This window comes from Schistocerca americana, chromosome 6 (assembly GCF_021461395.2).
Source record: "Schistocerca americana isolate TAMUIC-IGC-003095 chromosome 6, iqSchAmer2.1, whole genome shotgun sequence".
In the NCBI taxonomy this organism is placed as follows: Eukaryota; Metazoa; Arthropoda; class Insecta; order Orthoptera; family Acrididae; genus Schistocerca; species Schistocerca americana.
In genome coordinates this window covers 35,333,469-35,344,211 of record NC_060124.1, presented here as the reverse complement: position 1 = coordinate 35,344,211, position 10,743 = coordinate 35,333,469, and the positions used below count along the sequence as shown (strand labels likewise).

The 10,743-nt window shown below is 38.6% G+C and overlaps 1 protein-coding gene across 1 annotated transcript in view; it reads left to right on the top strand.

The window, feature by feature from the left end:
* The first annotated feature begins 2,749 nt into the window (after positions 1 to 2,749).
* Positions 2,750 to 10,743, top strand: part of LOC124619910 (anoctamin-1-like) — a 244,349-nt gene continuing 236,355 nt past the window's right edge. The window contains exon 1 of the mRNA XM_047146544.1: positions 2,750 to 2,925. The gene's annotated coding sequence lies outside the window, so the exon portion shown is untranslated. The remainder of the gene's footprint in view (positions 2,926 to 10,743) is intronic.

Here is a 10,743-nt window from a genome sequence, read left to right as displayed (position 1 = left end):
CTTGTTGTTTGCCAGGTCTTACAACCGAAAATATTCATTAGGGGTACATGTATTGTCACATTGGTGCAAGAATCCCTAAATCTTAGAAGAAACTTGAGCAAAAAGGGCAGATATCAATTTTACACAATATTCATATTGCACACTCCTGCAGAACAAATACTTTTTCACCTTAGCTATACTTCTCCAGAAGATTCTACCATAGGACAGTACTGAGTGAAAGTATGCTATAATCCTGTCTGTATGTCAATACAATGAGACAGAATTCTAAGAGCAAAGCAGTTAGTGCTGAGGTTTTTGGTTAATTTAACTATGTTCTGGGGCCATCTCAGTATATTATCCACATGAATGCTTAGGAACTGCGCAGATTCATCCAGTCTATGGCCATTTGTATCTAGTTGTAGTACTTGTAAGTCATTTTATTTGGTTTGGAATTAGGTAACATTCGTTTTTGTAAGGTTAGGGGTTTTGTTGATAGTTAATCAGTCTGTTCTACAATCCATTAGCATCATTCATCTGTAAGACTGTGAATTTATGTACAATCAATATTTGAAAGTTAAGAAGTCTAAAGATTATAGAGGCACAAGTTGCTGAAGAAATGATACCATGGCACAGAAATTTACGACCAACTGATACATGAGTAATAATTGAGGTGTTATTAGGCAAAAAACTAAATATTTGATTAAACAGTATACTAATATACAGGGTGATTCAAGAAGAATACCACAACTTTAGGAATTTAAAACTCTGCAACGACAAAAGGCAGAGCTAAGCACTATCTGTCGGCGAATTAAGGGAGCTATAAAGTTTCATTTAGTTGTACATTTGTTCGCCATTTCAGCCAATAAAGTTTTTGGTCCCTTTTTCTTCGAAGGTGCTACTGTAACTGGACTACAGTATCTGGAGATGTTAGAGAATTGGCTGTTCCCTCAGCTCGAACAAGAAGCACAACAATTCATATTTCAGCAGGATGGAGCGCCAACACATTGGCACTTATCTGTCCGTAACTACCTGAACGTCAACTACCCGAGGCGATGGATCGGCCGCCAGGCAGCCCGTGACAGAGCACTTCATCACTGGCCTCCAAGAAGCCCTGATCTTACCCCCTGCGATTTTTTCTTATGGGGGTATGTTAAGGATATGGTGTTTCGGCCACCTCTCCTAGCCACCATTGATGATTTGAAATGAGAAATATCAGCAGCTATCCAAACTGTTACGCCTGATATGCTATAGAGAGTGTGGAACGAGTTGGAGTATCGGGTTGATATTGCTCGTGTGTCTGGAGGGGGCCATATTGAACATCTCTGAACTTGTTTTTGAGTGAAAGAAAACCTTTTTAAATACTCTTTGTAATGATGTATAACAGAAGGTTGTATTGTGTTTCTTTCATTAAATACACATTCTTAAAGTTGTGGTATTCTTTTTGAATCACCCTGTATATGAAGTCAGTTTCCGGAAATAGAAGCTGCTCATTGTTACAGATTTTTGCCCTCTCGATAGCAGAAATGTATGGTTTCAATGAAGTGATTAATACATAGTATAATGGAACTGTATGTGCCCTTGTCATGTGAACACACTTCATCAGTTTTGGAGTATCTGCACCATAGTAATCCAGCATAAAAACCCACATTAACAAATGGTACAACAGAAATATCAACTGTGCAGCCAGATCTTTGCCATGCATGTGTTAGCATAGCTTTGTATTTCAGTATAGGCAGTTGGCTGTGGATAATACTGTGATGGATCATTGTAACAAATTTCATGTGCAAATAAAGGTACTAAATCTTTTGGTAGTTACTCTCAATTGCTTAATAAATAGGTGCCAGCAAAATGTAAATCCCACATATAATTCTAATTACGTTGTTTTGCCTAAATGAGGAATTACCCCAGAATATTATCCTGTAGGTCGTAAATGAATAAAAACCATTAGTTTAACAAAGTGTTATGTCTTTGAAGTCGCAGATATTCTTATGATAAAAGTAATTGCACCTAAACGTTTCATCAGAGTGACAGATTTATTATTTGAGTCTCCCAGTATGGGAACGACAGAAAAATACTTTTTCAGTAATAACATTACAATCAGAAGCGCGGTGGTTAAATATATTATGAAGTGCTAATTAATGTCGGTAATCTCGATTCTGATAATTATTTTTATTCGTTTTAATTGCGCAGTGGAAAATTTCCAATCTGTATTAAAGCAATATTCACGGGCCATACCGCAGTATTGACTTGTATTACAGCAATGTTTATGGTACCACTATTGCTGCCACACATTGCTCGTAAGATATGGTCCGTGTCAAGGCATCTTACATTACAAGCCGCATACGTCAATTGTAACCCATATTTCCATAATTGCGAAGCGCTAATAGTGCTTCGTACATAAGTAACCGAAATTTCTTTGCTCTACTACCAAAGAATGGAGCGTTGTGAAATAAGATTGCTGGAGGATTTACTAATCTTTCTCGAGAAGTAAGCCTTGTCAAGACTTAATGCTGTTTGTGCCCGCGCGCAAAAAAGCTACTGAAGCTACCAACCGCTGAAGTTCAGCCTGCAAAACTACAGCGTTTTCAAGGTTTCGTACTTTTGCATTCCTTAAGTTGACAGGCACCATTTGATGGATTTCTTCCCTCCAACATTACACAGATTCGATTGGCATGAATAATGACCTAGATTGAATAATGTACTTTTACGACAAAACGTTTATGGAGGCAATTGTGATTTATAACACTGACAACCCAGTGTGCCGGATGTAAAACGTAAGGCTTGTGATGTCATGACCCGTAATATCAAAACCAGAAATCTGCCGCGAGAGAATCATGCTAACCTTCCTAATCTTTTACTCTTAAAATAAAAGTGCAGTTTCTTCCATTTTTGTGAAGCATTGGAGTGTAACTTGTCGCGCGGATGTGGCTGTCATGCAGGCAGTAGGTGAGTGATTCGTTTCTCGGTACAGGTTTCTCACACACCCATCATCAACATAAAACAGACTCAGAATGACAGCAGGCAATGATTTCATTAATCATTACTTTATACCACGTGTTAAGTCGCAGGTCAAATAGCAGGTGATTTGTTTCCTCTTTGCCAATGTCTTCATGAACTGGCCGAGATTTTTCAATTGACCGGTTTTAAAAGAAATATCTGTTGTACAATATGAAGTTTGCTGATGAACGGAGGCATTTATTCTGGGATAATGCCCACCGAAGTTGATAACCATGTGGGAACTTGACATAACCTGTCTCGCAGTGTACTGCAAGATGACAAATGCCTGTTTGCGGTAATCGAACTGAATTCTGTACAGCACTGTATTACACGGCAGTTAGTGCAAGTTGTGCGATACGTGTTTTTCAGTTTGCTGAGAATTCGATAGCTTATAGCGTGCTTCATTTCACTTGCAAGTCTGACGTGTCAAAAGTGAAAGGAAAGGTGTCTATAAATAAATACATCTGCAAGACCACACGATGCTACGTTTTTTTCTGTTAACCTTAAAATACGTCCCATGTGAGGATTACAGTCGAAAATTGATGTAGTCATTTGTATATGTTGTTGACACTATAATATACGATAGGCACAACAGAAAGATAAACTGTGTTACCCATACTAAATTATAATCACCTAAACTCCTACGTGTATCATTGCTTTGTTTTCAAGTACCTATTTAAACTGTCTTTGAACGAAGTTAACAGCATCGCTTAATTACACGAACAGGGTATATGCCCCATAATTCTGTTTTGTAAAACTAATTACATGTGAATGACCCACATGTATAGTTAAATTATAGTTTATTGCACTTGTATTGCGCTTCTTGAAATCCTATATGCTCTCCAAATTTAAAAGAGCCGATGTGAAGAGAAAACTAGGACTATTGAAATCTCGGGACAGCACGTTTCAGGAGGAGTCAGACAACATACTACCTTCCCCCACATACATCTCGCATATTGACCACGAGGAAAAACTTCGAGAAATTAGAGCCAATACATAGGCTTACCACTATTCGCCAGTGGAACAGGGTTGGAGGAATTAGTGATACCGAAAGTACCCTCCGCCACACACCATTAGGTGGCTTTCGGAGTATGATGTAGATGTAGATGTAGAAATACACAAAATGAGCCTTAAATGCTGCAAGCATGGTTGTATTGAAGTTGGTTGAATCAGGATAACTTTCTTTTAATAGGTAATGAACAGAGTCCAATGCTACAACAGAAATTCTTGTGTTGCACGTGTGTTTTTCCGTACTCTTCCTCCAAGTAGTCCTCTGAACTTTTCAGCTACATGACTGCTTGATTGAAAGTGCTAATCAAATAGGACTGTCTTTGTTATTATCTCTTTTGTACCAGAGACATTAAATGATAATTTACTATATTCATCTACGGGCAAAACATACATAGGAAACTACATTTAACAGTCTTTTTTTAGTACAGTGAATTATTCTTATTTATTTTATTTGTATTGAAAACATTACACTCTTCAGGCTTCTGAAGCCACTACACACGAAACATGTTAAAAGCGAACTGTGCGAAAAGGATCATAAAATTTAAGAAAATTATTTGCCATGACCTTTTACAATAATGTTGTCTTCTTCACTTATAAGAAATCACAGAGTCAGAAGGACCAGTCAAAAACCATGAAAACGACCAAGATTGTTCATATGGTACCTAGAAACTATTTACATTTTTCCTCTAATTCCATGATTTTACAACTTATGCTGTCCAGACAGTGAAGTATTTTTGTTAAGTCACATAATATACTTCTTGCTTAGCCTTGTAAGTGCTGGACATAAAACGATTAAGTGTGATATAAGCCTAAATTAGGGATTTGGAACAAATCATTAACTGCAGATATATGATCATGTACGTTTTCATGATTAGTTCCAGTTTTGGACCATCATCATAGTGAATACATATCATTGTATCAAACAGTTTTGAAGCTGTAAAATCTTAACAATCTAGCATTGTGCTTTCGGAAAATGAGGCAAATGGCTGAAAAAATGCTGTTGTAACATGAAGCAAATGGCTGTACAATGAGGGGTTTAACTGAAATTAACTCCTTTTCTGTTATACTATTCACTGTGTAGCCATTTTACTTTGTATTATGTGTGCGTATTTTTGGTCATTTGTCTCATCTTCCAGGTGCACAGTGCTGGATTGTTATAGCTTTAAAACTGGTTTGATGTATGACACTCATAGTGATGATGATGGTCTAAGAGCAAAAACAGTATTATTAATGATGTATAAAATCATATAGCTACAGTCATGGATTTCTTCACATATTTAACACCTGTTGGCAGTTGCCAGATTAAAAAGTTAAATTAGGAATTTCCAGTCATACATCATCAGCTATGTGCTTCTTAAATGATCTGAATAGACGAATAGTGAAATCACAACTCTGCATTTGCTGCATAGAAAATAGTTTTGTTTAATAGGAAGCCAGTTGTACACCACATATAACTATTTTTGGTTCAAGATTAATCTATAAATTCACATGATTGCTAAGTACAATAATAAAAACACTTAATTTCCAAAGCTTGTTTTCTGACTTAACAGTAATGCACCAGTATTGTCTTATCTTTCGAAAAGAAAGCATGATGTCATTGCTCATTTGGTGCACCTGTGACAAGTCACAAATCAAGTATAATGTCAGCATTATAGAGTTGATGTGAAAGTTTCATCTGTTAAATATAATTTTTTAATAAAAACTAAACATACTGTGAGAGACATGAGGGCAATTAAGTGGATTGTGACCTTTATTAAGAAGACTATTGCTTGAAAGTGACCACTGAGCTCATGGGTGAAGAAAAACTGTGTGAAGCAGAAACTGCTATCTGTAAATTTCATGTAAATGTTTCAGTACAAGAAATAGGCTTCATTGCTGTAAGGAGCTTGAAATCTGAGACTGCTTACCAAAGAAAACATGAAATGTAATCGTCTTCCAGCAGCAAAGTGTGATGATACGGGTATTCATATTGCGGATTTCAGTTGTTCATGTTACCATACTGAAAGAAATAGTAACTGCTAAGGTCTCCAAAACCATTTTTGGTGACCATGTTCATTCAGCGACGTAGCCTGCATGCTGCAGGGAATTACATCTTGCAGGCTGGTAATCATGCCCCTCTGGCTTGGCAGCAAATGTCCACAATTGATTTGAAGAGCATCAAGATCAAATAACATGTATTGCTGAGCAGTTGTGATGTGCGATGGGAATCATTTAAGGGCTCCTTTCCAAGTTCTGGCAAACACATGGATTTTTTAAAAATTTGGATTCTATATAAATTGATTCTCAGGAAAACTCAGGCTATTTCTGCATCAAAAACCAAACACAATGGATGTTTATACATTTTCATCCTCTGTATGTTATAGTATTTGAACAACAGCTGAATAACATACTTAAAAAGCAGCTGTTTCTGTGAGTTAATCATTTGCAACCTTTTGGGTATAGAATGGACTGTCTTAAATAGCTGTGACTAAAAAATTAATCCACATGCCTTTAGTGATAATTAGCAGTGATATACTACTTGAATACCGCCTACTCATCAGAATTACTTTCGTTTGTCTTTCATTTAATCTGCACTTCTGCTGAGTGTATGTAGCATGCACACCATATGGCAAAAAATGCGGATTTCTGAATAGCACACATTCGTTTCATAATTCTCATGCCATCAGCAGTTCAGCCACCTGCAGTTCTGTGCTAGTCACATGCACAGTCTGCACTTGTAAGGTGTGCATGTAGTGAAGCTTTGTGGCTAATATGGAAGTGGCCAGTGGTGAAGGTACCACTTCCCAGCCCAGTGCCCGAAGTTCACATGTTGTTTTCTATTAAAATGATGTAAACAGTTGAGCAGTAATTGAGACTCGGTTCATAATTTCTCTTGAGTCTTGGTAATTATAACACATTTAGACTTTAGGAGCATTTCAGAGTTTCAGAGTTGGCACTTAGATCCCTAGCATAGGATGACCTCCTGCAGCTACAGTGTGCCATAATGCTCAAGAAAATGTCATGAGTAAATACACTTAACAAGAGTGATGATTGTGTTTTGCATGCAGACAATCACCAATGAAAGATATAAGCTGGAAAAATAGGTCTGTTTGATCATCGTCCATAGTAGCTTTTATGTCATATCCTTCGCATGAGTTGCTATGGCATTTTGAAATTTCTTTAATCCAAGCAGATTTTTTTTAGAATTTTTCTTTTCTGTTGACAAGTTGAGTGTAATGAGGAAAAACTAGCCCCCACTATATGTCAAGAAGTGGGCAGGACATACTTCTGATATGTGAACCATGGTTAAGGTGCTATCATCAAGTTGATAAGCCTTTTTACCCGCAACTTCAGATAGGAAGTCTTCTGTATCTGAAGTCACACTCTGAAGAAACTTCATATTCAGATCACACTCCGAGTAGTGGACAGGTGGTTGTAAATTATCATTGTGTTCATTACAGCTTTTTCTGAAAAAAGCGATACTTATTTTCAAATAGGCCCCACAATTAACGATGAGTGGGCTGCACTTTCTCAAATTGAGTGTCGAAACATGAACTTCGGTACAATAGGAAGCTAAATTTCCAGTCGGAGCCTTTTCATCAGTAAGGAGGCCGTTACCTTCAGCTTGTTCTCCTTTTCTGAGAAATTGTGGATCTCATGTTACTTTACTTGTCTAACTTTCCTGATGTGGCTATCATTTTCTCAAGGAACGAAAACCCATTTTCAGACTGCATAAAAACAAAAACAAAAAAATATAACTATACCATTTTACTTAATTTCAAAAAAATGATTGTAAACACCTAATAATAATAATAATAATAATAACTTAACAACAACTTTACAGTACTCATATTATGGCAACATCAATAACTTCAGATTTCAAGCACATTCTTCAAATGTACTCAAAATATGAGGTTCTTAATTTAAAATGGCACAGTCAAATGCTTATCTCACAAATGAGAAAGTGACCTAATTCAAGGTGTGATACATAGACCATGAAAATTGTCAGAATGCAAACAGGAACACTGTCTTAACTCAAAATGTGACACTATTCTTGAGTTACGCAACACATTACACCTGTGAAGTTCCCAACACAACTGAGACATGCCGTTGTTCTTGTTCTGACAATTGACATTTTCTGTGGTGGCAAAGTGACACACTGCACTATCTAGTGGTATTCCTGGTAACTACACTAATGATACTTTTCCTGCAGAAAGATACGACTGAGTTAGGCCTATTAGTGGAATAAAGCACAGAACTATTTGTCACTTTTCTTATAGGAGAGCGATCTACCAGTTATTATTTGTTTTTTCTGCCTTAAGCATACTGCAGTTTAAAGAGTATTGTACACCAGACCCATTTTGTTTGTATTTATAAAGGATCATTTAAAAAAGAACAATAGACAGCCACAGATGATGCTTGTAATTAAATGCAAAACACTACACTTAAGAGAGAAAAGAAATTGTAGGCTTTGCTTTTAATTTTTTGTGTGGATTCTATGTAATAATGCATCTTTAATAAAAACGTACAATGTATTACTGTGTTAAATTATTTATGCACTACATTTTGTAAGAAATGAATGTGATTGCATTTCACGTGTCTTCCGTTTTTATCGCAGTTAACATTGTACAGTACCCATTTAACAGACAGTTCCACTCAATTAGTTATTAATGTAAGCTGCATAAGCTGTATACACTATATGATTAAAAGAATCGAAACACCTATTAGAGGACATTAATATGGGGTGCGTCCACTGTTCACCTTTATATTGACGTGAACTCTGCTGAGAATACTTTCAGCAGGATGTCAAAGTCTGAGGAGGTCAAAGTCTGAGGAGGAATGGCAGCCTGCTCTTCCTCAAGGGTAAAATTAGAGAAGGTAGTGATGTTGGGCACTGGGGCATGGAGCAGAGTTGACGTTCTATCTTGTCCCGAAGATGTTCTGTTGGGTTCAGGTCAGGACACTGGGCGGACCAGTCTATTTCTAGAATTTTATTGTCCACCAGCCCCTGGCTCACATATGTTGCTTTATGACACAGTGCATTGCCTGCATCACAACAGGTGTTTGTTTTTGCTTGAAGAGCAAATTACGGTTGTTAGAACATTCAGTTGAGTGGTAGCTTCCCCCACAGCAGTAGTGTATCAAAGCACACTGTTTGTTTTGTGAGTTAACACAGCTTTTCATAAGAAGCAACTTATTTTGAATTTCCTTTATGCATGTTTAGTTTAAAACTCTTACATTTCATGTGTGTTTGTGTATTTATCAACTTTTCAATAACTCTCTAGAGTACATTTCTGCTATCTTTAGTAACGACGGACTGTGAACGCTGGATTCAGATGCAAGCTGAGTTGGTAACCCTTCGCTCACTGCTCTAGGTGGTGCTACAGCTTGAGGTTTTTGCCAGTGGGCATCACTGGGGGCAGGGGGAGAGGGATGGGCAGACATGGGTATCCAAGGGACGTCTAGCACGTCCGCCAATCCGTCCACTACACACACAGTTATAGGTGGTGCTGGCATTGGCCATGGTGTTGGGGTTGTTGCCAATGGGCATCACTATGGGGGCCAGACATGGGAAACCAAGGGACATTTAGCATTTCCCACAGGTCCTCCAATTGGTTCAATATAGTGGCTACCCCAGATACTGGCCACACTGTGGTTGAGTGAAAGATCATTTCAGAGTGTGGCATGCAGCAAAAGACTTTCCAGTGGGCTGGTTGAAGGGCCTCCTAGGTTCATGTGACGAACAGGTTTCGGGCACTGTCTGTCCCTGATAAACATTCTGAGCCAGATGCAGTCACTTGCCCTGTTTCAGGGAAAGCCTCTTGGCCTGCAAAATCTGGGCAGACACAGAGAGGGATTACCGGTAGTTGGGAGCCTCAGTGGTAGGTACGTAATGGGGGCCCTTCGGGGTATGGCTGCCAAGGAGGGGAAGGAATCCTGTGTGCTCTCTGTGTGCACACCAGGAGGAGTCACTCCAGATGTGGAACAGATACTTTCAGATGCCATGAAGAGCACAGGGTGCAGCCAACCACAGGTGGTGGCTCATGTCAATACCAACAATGTGTCTCACTTTCGATTGGAAGAGACTTTGTCAGATTTCAGTCGGCTACAGGTAGTAAAGACTGTCAGTCTTGCTTGCAAGATGAAGGTGGAGCTCGCCATCTGTAGCATTGTCAACAGGACCATCTGCAAATCTTTGATACCGAGTGGAAGATCTGAATCAGAGGCTCAGATGGTTCTACAACAAAACCTGCTCCCCAGTGACACATCAAGAGAGAGGAATCACACCCCAATGTCACCCACTAGTCTGGACGTGCCACAGCCCACAGTGATCAGGTAACACAAGCACTGGCCATTTCTAAAACACTTACGCAAAACTATCTTAAAGCACATACAACAAAAGCATATACATGGGACAACTCAGACAGTTAATTAATAGTGCAAACACTTTAAAAATGTGAATGAGTTCCCCAGAGTTTAAATAGTACCTCTTTAATACATTCAGCACTATGCCCACAAAGCATACAGCTGCGCACGCATCGGCGGTATGTACAGTATCCATATGCCATATGGGCGCAGGTTTTCTATTCGTGGAAACGTGTTTGTCCACGTGCTACACAACTGCCAGCTGTAGCAAGCGTACCCCACACATGGCCTCCACATGCATGCAGTCTCGTTGAACATGCACCAAAAGACAATCAGGTCAGGACAGCTGGCACGCCCTCTAAAAATGCCACAGATTGAAAATACAATGCCATAATCGACAAGAACCTGCCT